The sequence below is a fragment of the Phyllobates terribilis genome, unplaced genomic scaffold (assembly GCF_046119375.1).
Source record: "Phyllobates terribilis strain yellow unplaced genomic scaffold, ASM4611937v1 Scaffold_3__8_contigs__length_932513732, whole genome shotgun sequence".
NCBI classification, from domain to species: Eukaryota; Metazoa; Chordata; class Amphibia; order Anura; family Dendrobatidae; genus Phyllobates; species Phyllobates terribilis.
Genome location: NW_027362763.1, coordinates 3,379,327 through 3,402,492, shown reverse-complemented (window position 1 = coordinate 3,402,492; position 23,166 = coordinate 3,379,327). Strand labels below are relative to the sequence as shown.

The 23,166-nt window shown below is 41.4% G+C and overlaps 10 non-coding genes across 10 annotated transcripts; all 10 read right to left on the bottom strand.

Annotated features, from left to right (window-relative positions):
• Nucleotides 1-440: 440 nt before the first annotated feature.
• Nucleotides 441-512, bottom strand: TRNAG-UCC (transfer RNA glycine (anticodon UCC)). Its single transcript has one exon. It is a non-coding gene; the product is annotated as a tRNA-Gly (tRNA).
• A 96-nt stretch (nucleotides 513-608) lies between these two features.
• On the bottom strand, nucleotides 609-680 carry TRNAG-CCC (transfer RNA glycine (anticodon CCC)). The gene has a single exon. It is a non-coding gene; the product is annotated as a tRNA-Gly (tRNA).
• Nucleotides 681-2,028: 1,348 nt separating this feature from the next.
• TRNAG-CCC (transfer RNA glycine (anticodon CCC)) lies at nucleotides 2,029-2,100 on the bottom strand. Its single transcript has one exon. It is a non-coding gene; the product is annotated as a tRNA-Gly (tRNA).
• A 2,093-nt stretch (nucleotides 2,101-4,193) lies between these two features.
• On the bottom strand, nucleotides 4,194-4,265 carry TRNAR-UCU (transfer RNA arginine (anticodon UCU)). Its single transcript has one exon. It is a non-coding gene; the product is annotated as a tRNA-Arg (tRNA).
• A 1,011-nt stretch (nucleotides 4,266-5,276) lies between these two features.
• Nucleotides 5,277-5,348, bottom strand: TRNAG-UCC (transfer RNA glycine (anticodon UCC)). Its single transcript has one exon. It is a non-coding gene; the product is annotated as a tRNA-Gly (tRNA).
• Nucleotides 5,349-5,787: 439 nt separating this feature from the next.
• Nucleotides 5,788-5,859, bottom strand: TRNAG-CCC (transfer RNA glycine (anticodon CCC)). Its single transcript has one exon. It is a non-coding gene; the product is annotated as a tRNA-Gly (tRNA).
• An 840-nt stretch (nucleotides 5,860-6,699) lies between these two features.
• On the bottom strand, nucleotides 6,700-6,771 carry TRNAG-UCC (transfer RNA glycine (anticodon UCC)). The gene has a single exon. It is a non-coding gene; the product is annotated as a tRNA-Gly (tRNA).
• A 438-nt stretch (nucleotides 6,772-7,209) lies between these two features.
• On the bottom strand, nucleotides 7,210-7,281 carry TRNAG-CCC (transfer RNA glycine (anticodon CCC)). Its single transcript has one exon. It is a non-coding gene; the product is annotated as a tRNA-Gly (tRNA).
• Nucleotides 7,282-8,461: 1,180 nt separating this feature from the next.
• On the bottom strand, nucleotides 8,462-8,533 carry TRNAG-UCC (transfer RNA glycine (anticodon UCC)). Its single transcript has one exon. It is a non-coding gene; the product is annotated as a tRNA-Gly (tRNA).
• A 1,516-nt stretch (nucleotides 8,534-10,049) lies between these two features.
• TRNAG-CCC (transfer RNA glycine (anticodon CCC)) lies at nucleotides 10,050-10,121 on the bottom strand. The gene has a single exon. It is a non-coding gene; the product is annotated as a tRNA-Gly (tRNA).
• Nucleotides 10,122-23,166: the final 13,045 nt, after the last annotated feature.

Here is a 23,166-nt window from a genome sequence, read left to right as displayed (position 1 = left end):
TTCGTGGTTGCTAAACTCTAAGAAGAAAGAAGAGCATGAGCCTTAACACGAAAAATTAAAACAGACAAAAAGCATCACCAAATGTGAAAAACAATTCATGCGTTGGCCGGGAATCAAACCCGGGTCAACAGCTTGGAAGGCACCTATGCTCACCACTATACTACCAACACTTACAGAAGCCATGTTTTTTTCTTACATTTTCTGCACTAACAATACAAAATTATTAGTAAAAAGTAAGACGTGCCAGGAAAAAAAACCCCACATAAGTATTGCATTGACCAGGAATCAATCGCAGATCAACTGCTTGGAAGGCAGGTTTGCTCACCACTATACCAAAAATGCTTAAGGTACCCAGCATTTTTTTCACATTTTCTGCACTAACCCTACAAAATTGTTAGTAAAAATTATGACGTGCCTGAAAAAAAAACACACCCATGTTTTGCATTGGCCAGGAATTGAACCCGGGTCAACTGCTTGGAAGGCAGCTATGCTCACCACTATACCACCAATGCTTACAGGATCAGCCTTTTTTTTTACATTTTCTGCACTAACATTACAAAATAGTTTGTAAAATGTATGATATGCCATAAATAAATCTACATAAGTATTGCATTGGCCGGGAATCGAACCCAGGTCAACTGCTTGGGAAGCAGCTATGCTCACCACTATACCATCAATGCATGAACCAACTTGACTGGTTTAGGATTATGGCCGTTAAATCTGCTAAAGTTTTACTTAGAAAAAGGAGGACTGAATATGTCTTGAAAGAGCCAATTACTAAAAGTTTGAAAACAAGGCAAAGCATTGTCCAAAACTCAAAGATGAATTCTTGTGAATCAGCTATGGTGTTTTTCCACCAATTCTTACAATTCTCTCAATTAGTTTCACTTTTTTGACAATAAGGTAACTAAACTCTTACCAAGAAAGAAAGTACACTATGAGCCTTTGCTCAAAAAGACTACAAAGAGTCAGTACCAGCACCAAATTCCCCCTAAAGACCTCTGCCATTTTTGGCATTTTTAACACTAACTCTAAAGACAGAGGAGTTTTTGGAATCAGTTATGTAGCTTTTCCACCTCTGCCTACAAATTCTCTCAATTAGCTTTGCTTTTTGCCAACTAAGGTAGCTAAAGTGTTACCAAGAAAGAAATAAAAGCATAAGCCTTAGCACAGAAAGTGAAAAAGAGTCCAAACACCACCAAATGCAAAAAAACAATGAGTTATTCAAGAATTAAACTATGGCCTATTGTTTTAAAAGCAACTACACCCACCAGCATAACACCAATGCCAACCCTGACATTGCTTTCATATTGAAGACTAACCCTACAAAGTGTTTAATCAACAACTGAAGAGCAGAAGATCAGTTAGATGAGACAGTTGAAAAAAAGCTAAGAAATATTCTCTTCAATTTTTTTCTCATTTTCGTGGTTGCTAAACTCTAAGAAGAAAGAAGAGCCTGAGACTTAACACGAAAAATTAAAACAGACTAAAAGCATCACCAAATGTGAAAAACAATTCATGTGTTGGCTGAGAATCGAAGTAGGGTCAACTGCTTGGAAGGCAGCGATTCTCACCAATATACCACCAACACTTACAGAAGCCATGTTTTTTTCTTACATTTTCTGCACTAACAATACAAAATTATTAGTAAAAAGTAAAACGTGCCAGGAAAAAAAAACCCACATAAGTATAGCATTGACCAGGAATCAATCACAGGTCAACTGCTTGGAAGGCAGGTTTGCTCACCACTATACCAAAATGCTTAAGGTACCCAGCATTTTTTTCACATTTTCTGCACTAACCCTACAAAATTGTTAGTTAAAATTATGACGTGCCTGAAAAAAAAACACACCCATGTTTTGCATTGGCCGGGAATCGAACCCGGGTCAACTGCTTGGAAGGAAGCTATGCTCACCACTATACCACCAATACTTACAGGATCAGCTTTTATTTTTACATTTTCTGCACTAACATTACAAAATAGTTTGTAAAATGTATGATATGCCAGAAATAAAACTACATAAGTATTGCATTGGCCGGGAATTGAACCCGGGTCAACTGCTTGGGAAGCAGCTATGCTCACCACTATACCACCAATGCATGAACCAACTTGACTGGTTTGGGATTATGGCTGCTAAATCTACTAAAGTTTTACTTAAAAAAAGGAGGACTGAATATGTCTTGAAAGAGCCAATTACTAAAAAGTTTAAAAACAAGGCAAAGCATTGTCCAAAACTCAAAGATGAATTCTTGTGAATCAGCTATGGAGCTTTTCCACCAATTCTTACATTTCTCTCAATTATTTTCACTTTTTTGCCAGTAAGGTAACTAAACTCTTACCAAGAAAGAAATTACACTATGACCCTTAGCTCAAACAGATTACAAAGAGTCAACAGCAGCACCAAATTCCCCCTAAAGACCTCTGCCATTTTTGGCATTTTTAACACTAAATCTAAAGACAGAGGAGTTTTTGGAATCAGTTATGTAGCTTTTCCACCTCTGCCTACAAATTCTCTCAATTAGCTTTGCTTTCTGCCCACTAAGGTAGCTAAAGTGTTACCAACAAAGAAATAAAAGCATAAGATTAGCACAGAAAGTGAAAAACATTCCAAACACCACCAAAACAATGAGTTCTTCAAGAATTAAACTATGGCCTATTGTTTTAAAAGCAACTACACCCACCAGCATGACACCAATGCCAACCCTGACATTGCTTTCGTATTGGAGACTAACCCTACAAAGTATTTAATCAACAACTGAAGAGCAGAAGATCAGTTAGATGAGACAGATGAAAAAAATCTAAGAAATATTCTCTTCAATTTTTTTCTCATTTTCGTGGTTGCTTACAAGGACAGCTTTTTTTTTTACATTTTCTGCACTAACATTACAAAATAGTTTGTAAAATGTATGATATGCCAGAAATAAAACTACATAAGTATTGCTTTGGCTGGAAATCGAACCCGGGTCAACTGCTTGGGAAGCAGCTATGCTCACCACAATACCACCAATGCATGAACCCACTTGACTGGTTTGGGATTTTGGCTGAAAAATCTGCTACAGTTTTACTTAAAAAAGGAGGACTGACTATGTCTTGAAAGAGCCAATTACTAAAAAGTTTAAAAACAAGGCAAAGCATTGTCCAAAACTCAAAGATGAATTCTTGTGAATCAGCTATGTAGCTTTTCCACCAATTCTTACATTTCTCTTAATTATTTTCACTTTTTTGCCAATAAGGTAACTAAACTCTTACAAAGAAAGAAAGTACACTATGAGCCTTAGCTCAAAAAGATTACAAAGAGTCAGCACCAGCAACAAATTACCCCTAAAGACCTCTGCCATTTTTGGCATTTTTAACACTAACTCTAAAGACAGTGGAGTTTTTGGAATCAGTTATGTAGCTTTTCCACCTCTGCCTACAAATTCTCTCAATTAGCTTTGCTTTTTGCCAACTAAGGTAGCTAAAGTGTTACCAAGAAAGAAATAAAAGCATAAGCCTTAGCACAGAAAGTGAAAAAGAGTCCAAACACCACCAAATGCAAAAAAACAATGAGTTCTTCAAGAATTAAACTATGGCCTATTGTTTTAAAAGCAACTACACCCACCAGCATAACACCAATGCCAACCCTGACATTGCTTTCATATTGGAGACTAACCCTACAAAGTGTTTAATCAACAACTGAAGAGCAGAAGATCAGTTAGATGAGACAGTTGAAAAAAATCTAAGAAATATTCTCTTCAATTTTTTTCTCATTTTCGTGGTTGCTAAACTCTAAGAAAAAAGAAGAGCATGAGCCTTAACACGAAAAATTAAAACAGACTAAAAGCATCACCAAATGTGAAAAACAATTCATGAGTTGGCCAGGAATTGAACCTGGGTCAACTGCTTGGAAGGCAGCTATGCTCACCACTATAAGACCAACACTTACAGACGCCATGTTTTTTTCTTACATTTTCTGCACTAACAATAAAAAATTATTAGTAAAAAGTAAGACGTGCCAGGAAAAAAAAACCCACATAAGTATTGCACTGACCAGGAATCAATCGCAGGTCAACTGCTTGGAAGGCAGGTCTGCTCACCACTATACCAAAAATGATTAAGGTACCCAGCATTTTTTTCACATTTTCTGCACTAACCCTACAAAATTGTTAGTAAAAATTATGACGTGACTGAAAAAAAAAAAACACCCATGTTTTGCATTGGCCAGGAATCGAACCCAGGTCAACTGCTCAGAAGACAGCTATGCTCACCACTATACCACCAATGCTTACAGGGTCAGCTTTTTTTTTTTTTTACATTTTCTGAACTAACATTACAAAATAGTTTGTAAAATGTATGATATGCCAGAAATAAAACTACATAAGTAATGCATTGGCTGGAAATCGAACCTGGGTAAACTGCTTGGGAAGCAGCTATGCTCACCACTATACCACCAATGCATGAACCCACTTGACTGGTTTGGGATTTTGGCTGTTAAATCTGCTAAAGTTTTACTTAAAAAAGGAGGACTGAATATGTCTTGAAAGAGCCAATTACTAAAAAGTTTAAAAACAAGGCAAAGCATTGTCCAAAACTCAAAGTTGAATTCTTGTGAATCAGCTATGTAGCTTTTCCACCAATTCTTACATTTCTCTCAATTATTTTCACTTTTTTGCCAATAAGGTAACTAAACTCTTACCAAGAAAGAAAGTACACAATGAGCCTTAGCTCAAACAGATTACAAAGAGTCAACAGCAGCACCAAATTCCCCCTAAAGACCTCTGCCATTTTTGGCATTTTTAACACTAACTCTAAAGACAGAGAAGTTTTTGGAATCAGTTATGTAGCTTTTCCACCTCTGCCTACAAATTCTCTCAATTAGCTTTGCTTTCTGCCCACTAAGGTAGCTAAAGTGTTATCAAGAAAGAAATAAAAGCATAAGCCTTAGCACAGAAAGTGAAAAACATTCCAAACACCACCAAATGCAAAAAAACAATGAGTTCTTCAAGAATTAAACTATGGCCTATTGTTTTAAAAGCAACTACACCCACCAGCATGACACCAATGCCAACCCTGACATTGCTTTCGTATTGGAGACTAACCCTACAAAGTATTTAATCAACAACTGAAGAGCAGAAGATCAGTTAGATGAGACAGATGAAAAAAATCTAAGAAATATTCTCTTCAATTTTTTTCTCATTTTCGTGGTTGCTAAACTCTAAGAAGAAAGAAGAGCATGAGCCTTAACACGAAAAATTAAAACAGACTAAAAGCATCACCAAATGTGAATAACAATTCATGTGTTGGCCGGGAATCGAACCCGGGTCAACTGCTTGGAAGGCAGCTATGCTCACCACTATACCACCAACACTTACAGAAGCCATGTTTTTTTCTTACATTTTCTGCACTAACAATAAAAAATTATTAGTAAAAAGTAAGACGTGCCAGGAAAAAAAACCACACATAAGTATTGCATTGACCAGGAATTAATCGCAGGTCAACTGCTTGGAGGGCAGGCTTGCTCACCACTATACCAAAAATGCTTAAGGTACCCAGCATTTTTTTCACATTTTCTGCACTAACCCTACAAAATTGTTAGTAAAAAGTATGGCGTGACCGAAAAAAAAAAACACCGATGTTTGGTATTGGCCGGGAATTGAACCCGAGTCAACTGCTTGGAAGGCAGCTATGCTCACCACTATACCACCAATGCTTACAGGGTCAGCTTTTTTTTTTTACATTTTCTGCACTAACATTACAAAATAGTTTGTAAAATGTATGATATGCCAGAAATAAATCTACATAAGTATTGCATTGGCCGGGAATCGAACCCGGGTCAACTGCTTGGGAAGCAGTTATGCTCACCACTATACCACCAATGCATGAACCAACTTGACTGGTTTGGGATTATGGCTGTTAAATCTGCTAAAGTTTTACTTAAAAAAAGGAGGACTGAATATGTCTTGAAAGAGCCAATTACTAAAAAGTTTAAAAACAAGGCAAAGCATTGTCCAGAACTCAAAGATGAATTCTTGTGAATCAGCTATGGAGCTTTTCCACCAATTCTTACAATTCTCTCAATTATTTTCACTTTTTTGCCAATAAGGTAACTAAACTCTTACCAAGAAAGAAAGTAAACTATGAGCCTTAGCTCAAACAGATTACAAAGAGTCAACAGCAGCACCAAATTCCCCCTAAAGACCTCTGCCATTTTTGGCATTTTTAACACTAACTCTAAAGACAGAGGAGTTTTTGGAATCAGTTATGTAGCTTTTCCACCTCTGCCTACAAATTCTCTCAATTAGCTTTGCTTTCTGCCCACTAAGGTAGCTAAAGTGTTACCAAGAAAGAAATAAAAGCATAAGCCTTAGCACAGAAAGTGAAAAACATTCCAAACACCACCAAATGCAAAAAAACAATGAGTTCTTCAAGAATTAAACTATGGCCTATTGTTTTAAAAGCAACTACACCCACCAGCATGACACCAATGCCAACCCTGACATTGCTTTCGTATTGGAGACTAACCCTACAAAGTATTTAATCAACAACTGAAGAGCAGAAGATCAGTTAGATGAGACAGATGAAAAAAATCTAAGAAATATTCTCTTCAATTTTTTTCTCATTTTCGTGGTTGCTAAACTCTAAGAAGAAAGAAGAGCATGAGCCTTAACACGAAAAATTAAAACAGACTAAAAGCATCACCAAATGTGAATAACAATTCATGTGTTGGCCGGGAATCGAACCCGGGTCAACTGCTTGGAAGGCAGCTATGCTCACCACTATACCACCAACACTTACAGAAGCCATGTTTTTTTCTTACATTTTCTGCACTAACAATACAAAATTATTAGTAAAAAGTAAGACGTGCCAGGAAAAAAAACCCCACATAAGTATTGCATTGACCAGGAATTAATCGCAGGTCAACTGCTTGGAAGGCAGGTTTGCTCACCACTATACCAAAAATGCTTAAGGTACCCAGCATTTTTTTCACATTTTCTGCACTAACCCTACAAAATTGTTAGTAAAAAGTATGGCGTGACCGAAAAAGAAAACACCGATGTTTGGTATTGGCTGGGAATTGAACCCGAGTCAACTGCTTGGAAGGCAGCTATGCTCACCACTATACCACCAATGCTTACAGGGTCAGCTTTTTTTTTTTACATTTTCTGCACTAACATTACAAAATAGTTTGTAAAATGTATGATATGCCAGAAATAAATCTACATAAGTATTGCATTGGCCGGGAATCGAACCCGGGTCAACTGCTTGGGAAGCAGTTATGCTCACCACTATACCACCAATGCATGAACCAACTTGACTGGTTTGGGATTATGGCTGTTAAATCTGCTAAAGTTTTACTTAAAAAAAGGAGGACTGAATATGTCTTGAAAGAGCCAATTACTAAAAAGTTTAAAAACAAGGCAAAGCATTGTCCAGAACTCAAAGATGAATTCTTGTGAATCAGCTATGGAGCTTTTCCACCAATTCTTACAATTCTCTCAATTATTTTCACTTTTTTGCCAATAAGGTAACTAAACTCTTACCAAGAAAGAAAGTACACTATGAGCCTTAGCTCTAAAAGATTACAAAGAGTCAGCACCAGCACCAAATTACCCCTAAAGACCTCTGCCATTTTTGGCATTTTTAACACTAACTCTAAAGACAGAGGAGTTTTTGGAATCAGTTATGTAGCTTTTCCACCTCTGCCTACAAATTCTCTCAATTAGCTTTGCTTTCTGCCAACTAAGGTAGCTAAAGTGTTACCAAGAAAGAAATAAAAGCATAAGCCTTAGCACAGAAAGTGAAAAAGAGTCCAAACACCACCAAATGCAAAAAAACAATGAGTTCTTCAAGAATTAAACTATGGCCTATTGTTTTAAAAGCAACTACACCCACCAGCATAACACCAATGCTAACCCTGACATTGCTTTCATATTGGAGACTAACCCTACAAAGTGTTTAATCAACAACTGAAGAGCAGAAGATCAGTTAGATGAGACAGTTGAAAAAAAGCTAAGAAATATTCTCTTCAATTTTTTTCTCATTTTTGTGGTTGCTAAACTCTAAGAAGAAAGAAGAGCATGAGCCTTAACACGAAAAATTAAAACAGACTAAAAGCATCACCAAATGTGAAAAACAATTCATGTGTTGGCTGAGAATCAAACTCGGGTCAACTACTTGGAAGGCAGCGATTCCCACCACTATACCACCAACACTAACAGAAGCCACGTTTTTTTCTTACATTTTCTGCACTAACAATACGAAATTATTAGTAAAAAGTAAGACGTGCCAGGAAAAAAAACCCACATAAGTATTGCATTGACCAAGAATCAATCGCAGGTCAACTGCTTGGAAGGCAGGTTTGCTCACCACTATACCAAAAATGCTTAAGGTACCCAGCATTTTTTTCACATTTTCTGCACTAAACCTACAAAATTGTTAGTAAAAAGTATGAGGTGCCTGAAAAAAAAAAAAACGATGTTTTGTATTGGCCGGGAATTGAACCCGGGTCAACTGCTTGGAAGGCAGCTATGCTCACCACTATACCACCAATGCTTACAGGGTCAGCTTTTTTTTTTACATTTTCTGCACTAACATTACAAAATAGTTTGTAAAATGTATGATATGCCAGAAATAAAACTACATAAGTATTGCATTGGCTGGAAATCGAACCCGGGTCAACTGCTTGGGAAGCAGCTATGCTCACCACTATACCACCAATGCACGAACCCACTTGACTGGTTTGGGATTTTGGCTGTTAAATCTGCTAAAGTTTTACTTAAAAAATAAGGACTGAATATGTCTTGAAAGAGCCAATTACTAAAAAGTTTAAAAACAAGGCAAAGCATTGTCCAAAACTCAAAGTTGAATTCTTGTGAATCAGCTATGTAGCTTTTCCACCAATTCTTACATTTCTCTCAATTATTTTCACTTTTTTGCCAATAAGGTAACTAAACTCTTACCAAGAAAGAAAGTACACTATGAGCCTTAGCTCAAACAGATTACAAAGAGTCAACAGCAGCACCAAATTCCCCCTAAAGACCTCTGCCATTTTTGCCATTTTTAACACTAACTCTAAAGACAGAGGAGTTTTTGGAATCAGTTATGTAGCTTTTCCACCTCTGCCTACAAATTCTCTCAATTAGCTTTGCTTTCTGCCCACTAAGGTAGCTAAAGTGTTACCAAGAAAGAAATAAAAGCATAAGCCTTAGCACAGAAAGTGAAAAACATTCCAAACACCACCAAATGCAAAAAAACAATGAGTTCTTCAAGAATTAAACTATGGCCTATTGTTTTAAAAGCAACTACACCCACCAGCATGACACCAATGCCAACCCTGACATTGCTTTCGTATTGGAGACTAACCCTACAAAGTATTTAATCAACAACTGAAGAGCAGAAGATCAGTTAGATGAGACAGATGAAAAAAATCTAAGAAATATTCTCTTCAATTTTTTTCTCATTTTCGTGGTTGCTAAACTCTAAGAAGAAAGAAGAGCATGAACCTTAACACGAAAAATTAAAACAGACTAAAAGCATCACCAAATGTGAATAACAATTCATGTGTTGGCCGGGAATCGAACCCGGGTCAACTGCTTGGACGGCAGATATGCTCACCACTATACCACCAACACTTACAGAGGCCATGTTTTTTTCTTACATTTTCTGCACTAACAATACAAAATTATTAGTAAAAAGTAAGACTTGCCAGGAAAAAAAACCCCACATAAGTATTGCATTGACCAGGAATTAATCGCAGGTCAACTGCTTGGAAGGCAGGTTTGCTCACCACTATACCAAAAATGCTTAAGGTACCCAGCATTTTTTTCACATTTTCTGCACTAACCCTACAAAATTGTTAGTAAAAATTATGACGTGCCTGAAAAAAAAACACACCCATATTTTGCATTGGCCAGGAAGCGAACCCTGGTCAACTGCTTGGAAGGCAGCTATGCTCACCCCTATACCACCAATGCTTACAGGATCAGCTTTTTTTTTACATTTTCTGCACTAACATTACAAAATAGTTTGTAAAATGTATGATATGCCAGAAATAAAACTACATAAGTATTGCATTGGCCGGGAATCGAACCCGGGTCAACTGCTTGGGAAGCAGCTATGCTCACCACTATACTACCAATGCAAGAACCAACTTGACTGGTTTGGGATTATGGCTGTTAAATCTGCTAAAGTTTTACTTAAAAAAAGGAGGACTGAATATGTCTTGAAAGAGCCAATTACTAAAAAGTTTAAAAACAAGGCAAAGCATTGTCCAAAACTCAAAGATGATTTCTTGTGAATCAGCTATGGAGCTTTTCCACCAATTCTTACAATTCTCTCAATTATTTTCACTTTTTTGCAATAAGGTAACTAAACTCTTACCAAGAAAGAAAGTACACTATGAGCCTTAGCTCAAAAAGATTACAAAGAGTCAGCACCAGCAACAAATTCCCCCTAAAGACCTCTGCCATTTTTGGCATTTTTAACACTAACTCTAAAGACAGAGGAGTTTTTGGAATCAGTTATGTAGCTTTTCCACCTCTGCCTACAAATTCTCTCGATTAGCTTTGCTTTTTGCCAACTAAGGAAGCTAAAGTGTTAACAAGAAAGATATAAAAGCATAAGCCTTAGCACAGAAAGTGAAAAAGAGTCCAAACACCACCAAATGCAAAAAAACAATGAGTTCTTCAAGAATTAAACTATGGCCTATTGTTTTAAAAGCAACTACACCCACCAGCATAACACCAATGCCAACCCTGACATTGCTTTCATATTGGAGACTAACCCTACAAAGTGTTTAATCAACAACTGAAGAGCAGAAGATCAGTTAGATGAGACAGTTGAAAAAAAGCTAAGAAATATTCCCTTCAATTTTTTTCTCATTTTCGTGGTTGCTAAACTCTAAGAAGAAAGAAGAGCCTGAGACTTAACACGAAAAATTAAAACAGACTAAAAACATCACCAAATGTGAAAAACAATTCATGCGTTGGCTGAGAATCGAACTCGGGTGAACTACTTGGAAAGCAGCGATTCTCACCACTATACCACCAGCACTTACAGAAACCATGTTTTTTTCTTACATTTTCTGCACTAACAATACGAAATTATTAGTAAAAAGTAAGACGTGCCAGGAAAAAAAAACCCACATAAGTATTGCATTGACCAGGAATCAATCGCAGGTCAACTGCTTGGAAGGCAGGTTTGCTCACCACTATACCAAAAATGCTTAACGTACCCAGCATTTTTTTCACATTTTCTGCACTAACCCTACAAATTTGTTAGTAAAAAGTATGGCGTGACCGAAAAAAAAAACACCAATGTTTGGTATTGGCCGGGAATTGAACCCGAGTCAACTGCTTGGAAGGCAGCTATGCTCACCACTATACCATCAATGCTTACAGGGTCAGCTTTTTTTTTTACATTTTCTGCACTAACATTACAAAATAGTTTGTAAAATGTATGATATGCCAGAAATAAAGCTACAAAAGTATTGCATTGGCTGGAAATCGAACCCGGGTCAACTGCTTGGGAAGCAGCTATGCTCACCACTATACCACCAATGCATGAACCCACTTGACTGGTTTGGGATTTTGGCTGTTAAATCTGCTAAAGTTTTACTTAAAAAAGGAGGACTGAATATGTCTTGAAAGAGCCAATTACTAAAAAGTTTAAAAACAAGGCAAAGCATTGTCCAAAACTCAAAGTTGAATTCTTGTGAATCAGCTATGTAGCTTTTCCACCAATTCTTACATTTCTCTCAATTATTTTCACTTTTTTGCCAATAAGGTAACTAAACTCTTACCAAGAAAGAAAGTACACTATGAGCCTTAGCTCAAACAGATTACAAAGAGTCAACAGCAGCACCAAATTCCCCCTAAAGACCTCTGCCATTTTTGGCAGTTTTAACACTAACTCTAAAGACAGAGGAGTTTTTGGAATCAGTTATGTAGCTTTTCCACCTCTGCCTACAAATTCTCTCAATTAGCTTTGCTTTTTGCCCACTAAGGTAGCTAAAGTGTTACCAAGAAAGAAATAAAAGCATAAGCCTTAGCACAGAAAGTGAAAAAGATTCCAAACACCACCAAATGGAAAAAAACAATGAGTTCTTCAAGAATTAAACTATGGCCTATTGTTTTAAAAGCAACTACACCCACCAGCATAACACCAATGCCAACCCTGACATTGCTTTCATATTGGAGACTAACCCTACAAAGTGTTTAATCAACAACTGAAGAGTAGTGTTGAGCCACCCCCATAGTGTTCGAGTTCGGTTCGGTTCGTCGAACACCCGTGTGTTCGCCGAACTGTTCGTCGAACACTTTAGAACACCGTCGAACACCGTTAAAACCAATGGCAGGCAAACAAAAACACATAGAAACACATAGAAAACACCTTCAAAGGTGTCCAAAAGCTGACAAACTGCTCAGAAGACATAACTAACACATGGAAAAGTGACAAGTACATATAGTCATGCGAAAATAAAAGAGGTGGAGGAGTAAAAGGAGGGGGAGACACAGATATAGGCATGTCATGCCCTTCTAAAATCCAAAAAGTGAGAAGCCGACACGGCCAGTCCGCTCCTGCCCGTGCCACCTCCGTGTCGCCGGGTTTGTGCCAGAGCCGCGGTGAACCCTGATGGCCAGCCCCCCTCTCCCATTACTGGTGCCTGTCCGCTGGTGGGTCGAGCGAGCCCCCCTGTGGTGGAGGCAGCTCTAAGCTTTTTAATTTAAATTGTCTCTCTAATTTGAATGAATACACTTTAAATCCATTTACAAGGATCTATTGGAGGGCAAGTCTAATGCCAGCAGCCGCGTAATTCCAGCTCCAGTAGCGTCCACTAAAGCTGCTGCAGTTAAAAAGCTTTTATAAGGATCGAGCTCGGCTGTCCACCGCAAGGCACCCTACTGCCAGTCCCATCCCCTATGCCTTGGGGTGCCTCCTGATGCTCTTCACTGAGTATCCCGTGGTCCCGAAGCATTTCCTTTGAAAAAATTAAGTGTCCAAACTACAGGTGGTGTAGCTTGCTTAACAGCCGGGATAATCCGCTGACTAGCAGACACTGCTACTAGGCACAAAGTATTTCCTGGGCTAGATGCAGTTAAAAATTTGTAATTAGATACTCTCGTTGGATGCTGAGAAAGCATTCCATAGAGTCTCCTGGCACGCCATATATGATTCTCTTAAAACGCTTGGGGTAGGGGTCTAGGGGACCATTTTATAGCCAAAATCACGGCCCTGTATCACAATACGTCACCTAGGCTGAAGATAAATGGAACTGTAGCACCCTGAGGGCTCGGTTGCTACAGAGGTATTGCACCTCACCCAGAGGTGTGATATCTCACTCTCAGGTAAGGATGGAGTGTGGATCAGGACCCGACACCTGCATGCATTACACCACATTGCCGTGGGGCAGGGCGACCAATATGCCCCTGAGATGGGCACGACAGTCCCTGTCCCTGGCTGGAGTGGGGGGAGGGAGCACTGAGGAAGGGGAACCCTGTAGTGCAGGAGCAGGGAGGAAGCAGTTCCTGGGTGCATTGAGAAGGGAGTATAAAAGGTGGGCACCATCTTAGTTCAGTGCAGAGAAGTCTGAGCAGAAGTGGCAGGGAGCAGGGGCTCTGCATGAGTAACAGAGGCCCAGGCCTGGAAGAGGGAGAAGGAAGGAAGAGGAGCGGAGAAGGTTCCAGGAACGAGGAATGAAGGGATCCCAGGGGTGCGCCACCTCACGCCCGAATCCACCTGCATGGAGGGGTCAGGCCAAAGGGGGAGACCGGTCCCCGAACTAGTGGAGGCAGGAAACGACCCTCAGCTAGAAACCGGAGGCTCTGACATTTTATGTGGCGCAGCCCCTCGCTACACCCGCTAGGAAGGCACCACATAGGGTCAGGGAAACTGGCGCCAAGTTTACCAAGAGGAGGCCCGAGGCAGCCGGACAGAAGTGTTGGTAAGAAAGGCCAGACAAAGGACACACAAAGGGGGTCCTGTGAAGTGCTCCAAAGTTATCTGGGAGTTGTCTGAGCCCCTCACCTGGTGAGCACAGTACGACGTGGGCAGCCGTTACCTGCAGATGTGGTCTGGATAATAAGAACTGTGAGTAAAGGCCCTGAACTGCATCACTGACTCCGTGTCGTTACTGCTGCTGCCCTGCCCTGCACCATCACCCCCATCCTCCGCATACACTGCCCTGAGGCTATACTCCTCCCGTGGGGAGTTATGCTACGCTCTGCTGCACCCACAACACCAGCCTCAGCGGTCTGCCCTGTAGCGGCAGTTCACTCTGACCGCAATCCACGGGTGGCGTAGTCGGACATTTAAACATCAAAACCACATAAATAGTTCCGCCACTGGTTTGACCACCCTGAGCCACGGAACCGGGTCGCCGCCACGAAGACTACAACCACCAGCATCCACCAAAAAGGGTCCGGCTTCGGGTGTCCCAAGGCCCAGGGAGTGCATCAGAACATTTTCATCACCTTTCACAATCACCAATGGGACAAGGCAGGGATGTCCTCTGTCCCCTCTCTTACAGATCCTAGTGACGGAGCACCTGCTCTCATCAATTCGCCATAACCCCAATATTAGGTGGATTGAGGTGGGAGGCACCGAGTACAAGTGCTCTCTATTTGCTGATGATGTCCTAGTATATATCACTCAATCACATATATCCATCCATGCTGCTATGGCTGAAATAGATCACTTTGTTACATGGTCAAATTTTAAAATCAATGCAGCGAAGTCTGAGGCCCTCGATGTCTCCCTCCCCAAATCCATATAGGATTCCATATAGGATTCCATCCAGTCCAACTTTCCCTTTGCCTGGCCCTCACAGGGTATCAAATACTTAGGAATTCCTATTCATAGAGACCTCTCCCATCTATGTTATCTTAATTTTGGGCCCTTTATTGAACAACTCCATACAGACCACGGTTGGCAAGTTAGAACTGTAAGATTCACTACGTGAACCACTGGTGTTTTGTGGAAAAGCACATGTACACTGTGTTCCAAATTATTATGCAAAAAGTGTTTAGGAGTGATAAGGGAAGAATTTGTTTGTTTGTCAGTTAAACTCATTGATGGTGATGTGTGTCAGGGCTCTTTATATCACTGTAAGCAATTGCAGACACCTGTGCTAATTAGTTTGGCAGGTGTGTCCAATGAAAGGCAAGACTACTTAAGAAGGCTCTCTCACATTATTAAGCAGCCTACATTTTCTGCCAAAATGGGAAAGAAAAAGGATGTGTCGGCTGCTGAGAAGCAACAAATTGTGGAGTGTTTAGGTCAAGGCATGACTACAATCAACATTGTGCGATGATCAGGATGAAGTGTCTTGGCAATCAAGAAGTATGTAGCTGATTCACAGTACACATGTGTGCGTGCTGATAAGGGCAAATTGAGGACTCTTTCCTACAGGCAATTACGTCAGGTTGAAAGAGCAGCGGCAAAAAAGCCTTGTCATAGCAGCAGACAAGTTTTTGAAGCTGCTTGTGCCTCCAACGTCCCCCGAACAACAAGATGCAGGGTCCTTCAGAGGTTTGCAGCTGTGCATACGCCATCCTGTCGACCTCCTCTATCCACTTCACACAAGCAGAAACGGCTCCAGTGGGCCAAACATTACATGAAGACTGATTTCAAAACTGTTTTGTTCACGGATGAGTGCCGTGCAGCGCTCGATGATCCAGATGGATGGAGTGGAGGATGGCTGGTTGATGGACACCCCACGCAAACACGGCTACAGCGCCAACAAGGAGGAGGTGGAGTAATGTTTTGGGCTGGAATCATGGGGAGAGAGATTGTCGGCCCCTTTAGGATCCCTGAAGGCGCTAAAGATGAACTCCATAATGTATGTGGATTTTCTCAAACAGCACTTCCTGCCATGGTTCAAGAAGAAGAACCGTGTATTTCACAGCAAGATCATTTTTCTGCATGATAATGCACCATCTCATGCTGCACATAAAACATCTGCATCTCTGGCTGATATGGGCATAAAAGGGGACAAACTTATGGTGTGACCCCCATGCTCCCCTGACCTCTACCCCATTCAGAACCTTTGGAGCATCATTAAAAGGAGTGTCTATGATGGCGGGAGGCAGTTCACATCTAAGCAACAGCTCTGGGAGGGTATTCTGTCCTCATGCAAAACAATTGAAGCAGAAACCATCCAAAACCTGACAAATTCAATGGACGAGAGAGTTCAGAAGCTCCTTTCGAACAAGGGGTCCTATGTGAAAATGTAACATCACCTAGAATAAAGTTTTGAGTTGAAAACTGTTTGATTTCAGTTTCTAACAACCTGCTAATGCTTATAATTTCAAAAATGACCATTTTTTTGGTCTTTATTAAAATGAAAAGGTTGATCGAAAAGTTTGGGGGATCTAAGAGTGTGGCAACCCAGTAGTCATGATTACTTCGAATTCTGACAATATGAGGGTCATGCTGCAGGTAGTGCAGCAAGAAGGCACTTATGTGTCTTGCGCATCTCGGAGCCCCAAAATTATTTTCCGGGCTAGATGCAGCTAAAAATTATTATTAATTTTAAATCTGGTGAAGCTTTAGTATAGATGGCCTAATAGGATCAGTGCTGCACACTGCTACAAAGCCCAAATTATTTTCCAGCCAAGATACAGATAAACATGATTAGTAATTTGAAAGCTTAAAACGGTTGGTAGGGTGATTTTAACCAATCATCAAGCTTTTACTCTCCCCAGGATGACACAGGGGTAGAAAAGTCGTTTCGGATCCATGATTTGTTCATCTTTATGAACGTGAGTCTGTCTACATTATCAGTGGAGAGCCGCGTGCGCTTATCTGTCAGCACACCACCAGCAGCGCTGAACACACGTTCAGACAGAACGCTGGCTGCGGGGCATGACAAGATCTCCAAGGCGTAAGTGGCTAGCTCCGGCCATTTATCCAGATTGGAAGCCCAAAAAGAGCCAGGGTCCAGTGACACAGTCGTGGCTTCAATGTTTACTTGGAGATACTCCTGTACCATCGTCTCTAGGCGTTGACTATGTGTCAAACTTCTTGTCTCCTGTGGCCTTGCAAAGGATGGGCTAAAAAAGTGGTGAAATGATTCCGCAAAATTGATGTTACCAGCAGATACTGTGGTTCTGTTACGGTTTGAGTGCTGAACACTTGACGGTCCCACGGTTGGCAAGTTGGAACTGTGAGATTCACTACGTGCACCACTGGTATTTTGTGGAAAAGCACATGTAAGATTCTGCAACAGTCTCTGCTGATACTCCTGCATGCGTGCATCCCTTTCTATGGCAGGAATAATTTCTGCAAATTTACTTTTGTACCGGGGATCTAACAGTGTGGCAACCCAGTAGTCAGGATTATTTCTAATTCTCACAATTCGAGGGTCATGTTGCAGGTAGTGCAGCAAGAAGGCACTCATGTGTGTTGCGCATCCAGGAGCACCAAGTCCCTGTTGTGTTGGTGGCGAGGTAACAATCATGCTTCCTTCCTCTGTCCTCTCCCCCCAACCTCGCACAACAAAAATGTGATCAAGGTCTCCCTCATCTGATGAGTCTTCCATCAGTTCGTCCTCCACTTCTTCCTGGGCTCCTGCACCTTCCTCACTAGTTTGGCTGCTACCATGCGCCCTGGTAAAACCATCTCCCCTACCCTCACATGCCTGCCGCCTTGGTGCTGCCGACCGTCTGGACCTTGCAGATGTTAGCCCTTCCGCATACAACTCCTCCTCCTCTACTTCCTCCACCTCCTCTTGTGCCACCACCTGACTCCGAATTCTGTTTAACATGTGCTCCAGCATGTAAATCACCGGAATAGTCATGCTGATAATGGCATCGTCAGCACTAAACATCTTCGTCGCCATTTCAAAACTGTGCAGAAGGGTGCATAGGTCCCTGATCTGAGACCACTCCTCCAGCGTGATTTGCCCCACCTCTGGATCTCGTTGGCCCAGGCTATACGTCAGAACGTATTGCACCAGGGCTTGTCGGTGCTGCCACAGTCGCTGCAACATGTGCAGAGTTGAATTCCACCGGGTAGGCACATCGCATTTTAGCCGGTGAAGTGGCAGGCCCAACGACTTCTGTAGAAATGTAAGTCGCTGAGCTGCGGGCTGCGAACGGCGAAAGTGAGCACACAGCGACCGTGCCCTCTGCAGAAGGCCATCTAGTCTGGGATAGTGGTCTAAAAATTGCTGGACAACCAGGTTCAACACGTGAGCCATACAAGGCACGTGTGTGACATTGCCCAGACGAAGGGCCGCACCCAGGTTTGCAGCATTGTCGCACACGGCCTTCCCTTGTTTCAGGTCCAGTGGAGACAACCATTCATGAAATTGGTTCTCCAGAGCTGACCACAACTCCTCAGCTGTGTGACTCAAATTTCCCAGACATTTCAATGTAAAAACCGCCTGATGACGTTGAGCCCTACTGCCAGCATAGTAAGGAGGTGTGCAGAATCCCTTCTGCGCAGTTAGAAAGCTTGTGGCATGACCAGACAGGCTTTGGGTGCAGGTGGAAGACCGAGAGGAGGTTGAGGAGGCAGAAGCAGTGGAGGAACTTTGACATAAAGAGGATTGACGCACAACTCGTGGGGACGGCAAGACTTGGACAGCAGCCCCTTGTCCTGCTGTCACCATAGTTACCCAGTGACCAGTCAGCGACATGTAACGCTCCTGTCCATGCCTACTCGTCCAAGTGTCTGTGGTGAAATGCACCCTGTCACACACAGAGTTTCTCAAAGAAGCGGTGATGTTGTGTGCGACATGCTGGTGGAGCGCAGGCACACCTTTCTTTGAGAAGTAGTGCCGACTGGGCATCTGGTACTGGGGCACTGCGACGGACATAAGGTCTCGAAAATCCTCTGTGTCCACCAGGCGGAAAGGCAGCATTTCTGTAGCCAAGAGCTTGCAGATGGTGAAATTCAACCTCTTAGCTTTCTCATGGCTAGGAGGAAATGGTCTTTTACTTGTCCACATCTGAGGGACCGAGGGCTGGCTATTGTGCTTAGACGGGGTTGATAAGGGTGTCCCTGGCAAACTGCCAGTCTGTGAGGAAGATGCAGGCGGACATGTTAGGTTGCCTTGATCCAAAGGTGGTGCTATCGATGTCGGACAGCGCTCAACACCAGCTGGTGTTACCACCTCCAAAGAAAATGATGACCTGCCAATCACGCTGGCTGTTGCGGGTAAAGAGGTGGCAGGTGTGCGCCCCAAAACAGGTGTGACTGCTGTCCCCCCAGTCACAGAGGATGAAGAGGCCGCGGATGCACAAGATATGGGAGACGGTGGTTGGCCCGGCCGGCTAGGCCGCATTGTAGCACACTGAGCTTCCCACTGCAACTTATGCTTCATGTCCATGTGGCGGTTCATGCATGAAGTACTCAAACTATGTATTTTTTGGCCTCTACTTAGCTTTTGCTGACAAATGTTACAGATAACACGAGTTGGGTCATCTTTATCGATCTGAAAAAATGCCCAGGCTATGCAAGGCTTAGCACCCATGCGACCTGAAGAGCCACCACGACTTGTGGTGAGAGGCAGAGTTGTGTTTGAGGATGCAGTTGTTGACGTGCTTCCAGTACTACGTCTCTGTCCAGGAAGGCGCAACCTGACCTCGTCGTCACTAGCATCTTCCTCCACCTCCTCTGCTGACCTCATCTCTTGGCTGACTGTGGGTTGACAGTAAGTGGGATCTCCAACCTCATCATCATCACCCTGTGCGTTATCACACCCGTCGTCCTCAGAGCCAACCTGTTCCTGCCCTGACAAAAAACTAAAGTTGTCGCTCCAATCAGGTATTTGAGTCTTATCATCGTCTTCCTCATTGTCTCCACCAACAGGAGTTACAGTTTGGGAATGAGGGTCTACATTATGGTCAGAACCTTCTGCGTCTGGTCCTGGATCCGACTCATAAAGATTCTGGGCATCAGTGCAGATCATTTCCTCGTCTGGATTCACAGAAGCGCTGGAGTCGACCTCTGATTCCCAGGCTATAGTATGAGTAAACAGCTCTGCAGACTCAACCATCTGTTCTACCTCATACTCAGACGGGCAGCTGGAGATTTGGGAGCTGTGAGGAAGCAAGTGCGATTGGGGTGACACCTTTGAGGACTGGAGTATTTGTGATGTTGAAGTTGATGTGGAGGAGAGCCCACTTAAAGGAGCACTTGATATCCGTTGAAGCACCTGCTGTTTTTGTGCCTCATCTGGAATTTGTAGCAATTGGCGTGGCCGTAAGAAAGGGATCTTATCACATTGTCCGCTAAAAGAAGTAGACATTTTAGTTTGGCTGGAAGATGGTCTTTCTTCTGCAGATGTTACTGTTGCTTTAACACCTACCCCACGGACACAACCTTTTTTCCCCTTCCCAACACGCCTATTCCCCTTTCCACCAGCAGCAGGCCTTTTTCCACTCATTTTGGTGGTTAACTAATTCACAACTCTGGAGTTGTTTGCACAAAAAAACAATGGATGGGAACCGAGCAGAGCTGAGTGGCCAAACTGTGGTATTAGGCCAAAACTATTGGCTGGGTTAGATGCAGAAAAAAATTATATTCAATTTGCAACCTGATGGAGGTCAGTATAGATGGACTAATAGAGAAAGTCCCACACACTGCTAGAAGGCCAAATATTTTTTCAGAGCTAGATGCAGATAAAAATTATTTTTAATTTGCAACCTGATGGAGGTCAGTATAGATGGACTAATAGAGAAAGTCCCACACACAGCTAGAAGCCCAATATTTTTTCAGAGGTAGATGCAGAAAAAAATTATTTTTAATTTGCAACCTGATGGAGATCAGTATAGATGGACTAATAGAGAAAGTCCCACACACAGCTAGAAGCCCAATATTTTTTCAGAGGTAGATGCAGAAAAAAATATATTCAGTTTGCAACCTGATGGAGGTCTGTATAGATGGATTAATAGAACAAGTCCCACACACAGCTAGAAGCCCAATATTTTTTCAGAGGTAGATGCAGAAAAAAATATATTCAGTTTGCAACCTGATGGAGGTCTGTATAGATGGATTAATAGAACAAGTCCCACACACAGCTAGAAGCCCAATATTTTTTCAGAGGTAGATGCAGAAAAAAATATATTCAGTTTGCAACCTGATGGAGGTCTGTATAGATGGATTAATAGAACAAGTCCCACACACAGCTAGAAGCCCAATATTTTTTCAGAGGTAGATGCAGAAAAAAATATATTCAGTTTGCAACCTGATGGAGGTCAGTATAGATGGACTAATACAACAAGTCCCACACACAGCTAGAAGCCCAATATTTTTTCAGAGGTAGATGCAGAAAAAAATATATTCAGTTTGCAACCTGATGGAGGTCTGTATAGATGGATTAATAGAACAAGTCCCACACACAGCTAGAAGCCCAATATTTTTTCAGAGGTAGATGCAGAAAAAAATATATTCAGTTTGCAACCTGATGGAGGTCTGTATAGATGGATTAATAGAACAAGTCCCACACACAGCTAGAAGCCAAATATTTTTTCAGAGGTAGATGCAGAAAAAAATATATTCAGTTTGCAACCTGATGGAGGTCTGTATAGATGGATTAATAGAACAAGTCCCACACAAAGCTAGAAGCCCAATATTTTTTCAGAGGTAGATGCAGAAAAAAATATATTCAGTTTGCAACCTGATGAAGGTCTGTATAGATGGATTAATAGAACAAGTCCCACACACAGCTAGAAGCCCAATATTTTTTCAGAGGTAGATGCAGAAAAAAATATATTCAGTTTGCAACCTGATGGAGGTCAGTATAGATGGACTAATACAACAAGTCCCACACACAGCTAGAAGAACAATATTTTTTCAGAGGTAGATGCAGAAAAAAATATATTCAGTTTGCAACCTGATGGAGGTCTGTATAGATGGATTAATAGAACAAGTCTCACACACAGCTAGAAGCCCAATATTTTTTCAGAGGTAGATGCAGAAAAAAATATATTCAGTTTGCAACCTGATGGAGGTCTGTATAGATGGATTAATAGAACAAGTCCCACACACAGCTAGAAGCCCAATATTTTTTCAGAGGTAGATGCAGAAAAAAATATATTCAGTTTGCAACCTGATGGTGGTCAGTATAGATGGACTAATACAACAAGTCCCACACACAGCTAGAAGCCCAATATTTTTTCAGAGGTAGATGCAGAAAAAAATATATTCAGTTTGCAACCTGATGGAGGTCTGTATAGATGGATTAATAGAACAAGTCCCACACACAGCTAGAAGCCCAATATTTTTTCAGAGGTAGATGCAGAAAAAAATATATTCAGTTTGCAACCTGATGGAGGTCTGTATAGATGGATTAATAGAACAAGTCCCACACACAGCTAGAAGCCCAATATTTTTTCAGAGGTAGGTGCAGAAAAAAATATATTCAGTTTGCAACCTGATGGAAGTCTGTATAGATGGATTAATAGAACAAGTCCCACACACAGCTAGAAGCCCAATATTTTTTCAGAGGTAGATGCAGAAAAAAATATATTCAGTTTGCAACCTGATGGAGGTCTGTATAGATGGATTAATAGAACAAGTCCCACACACAGCTAGAAGCCCAATATTTTTTCAGAGATAGATGCAGAAAAAAATATATTCAGTTTGCAACCTGATGGAGGTCTGTATAGATGGATTAATAGAACAAGTCCCACACACAGCTAGAAGCCCAATATTTTTTCAGAGGTAGATGAAGAAAAAAATATATGCAGTTTCCAACTGATGGAGGTCAGTATAGATGGACTAATACAACAAGTCCCACACACAGCTAGAAGCCCAATATTTTTTCAGAGCTAGATGCAGAAAAAAATTATATTCAATTTGCAACCTGATGGAGGTCAGTATAGATGGACTAATAGAATGATGCTATGCCCAAAAGATTTTACTTCACTAGGTGCAGTAAAAAAATTGGTGTTCTATACACAGTTGGTATATCTTGCAACACAGATAGGCTACTCCACTGACTAACACACTCTGCAATAGGCCAAGAAGGATTAGCTTTGCTAGATTCAGCCAAATGCTGTGAAAAAAACTTGCACAGCACTGGCACAGACCTGCCTGGCAAAAACTGATAGGAACTGATGTAACCTAGTCCTGAAAAGGACTCCAATTACAATTAGTCTTTACTCCCACAATCTATCTATTTAAGAGCACAGACCTGCCTGATAAAAGTCGTAGGAAATGCTGTAACCTAGTCCTTA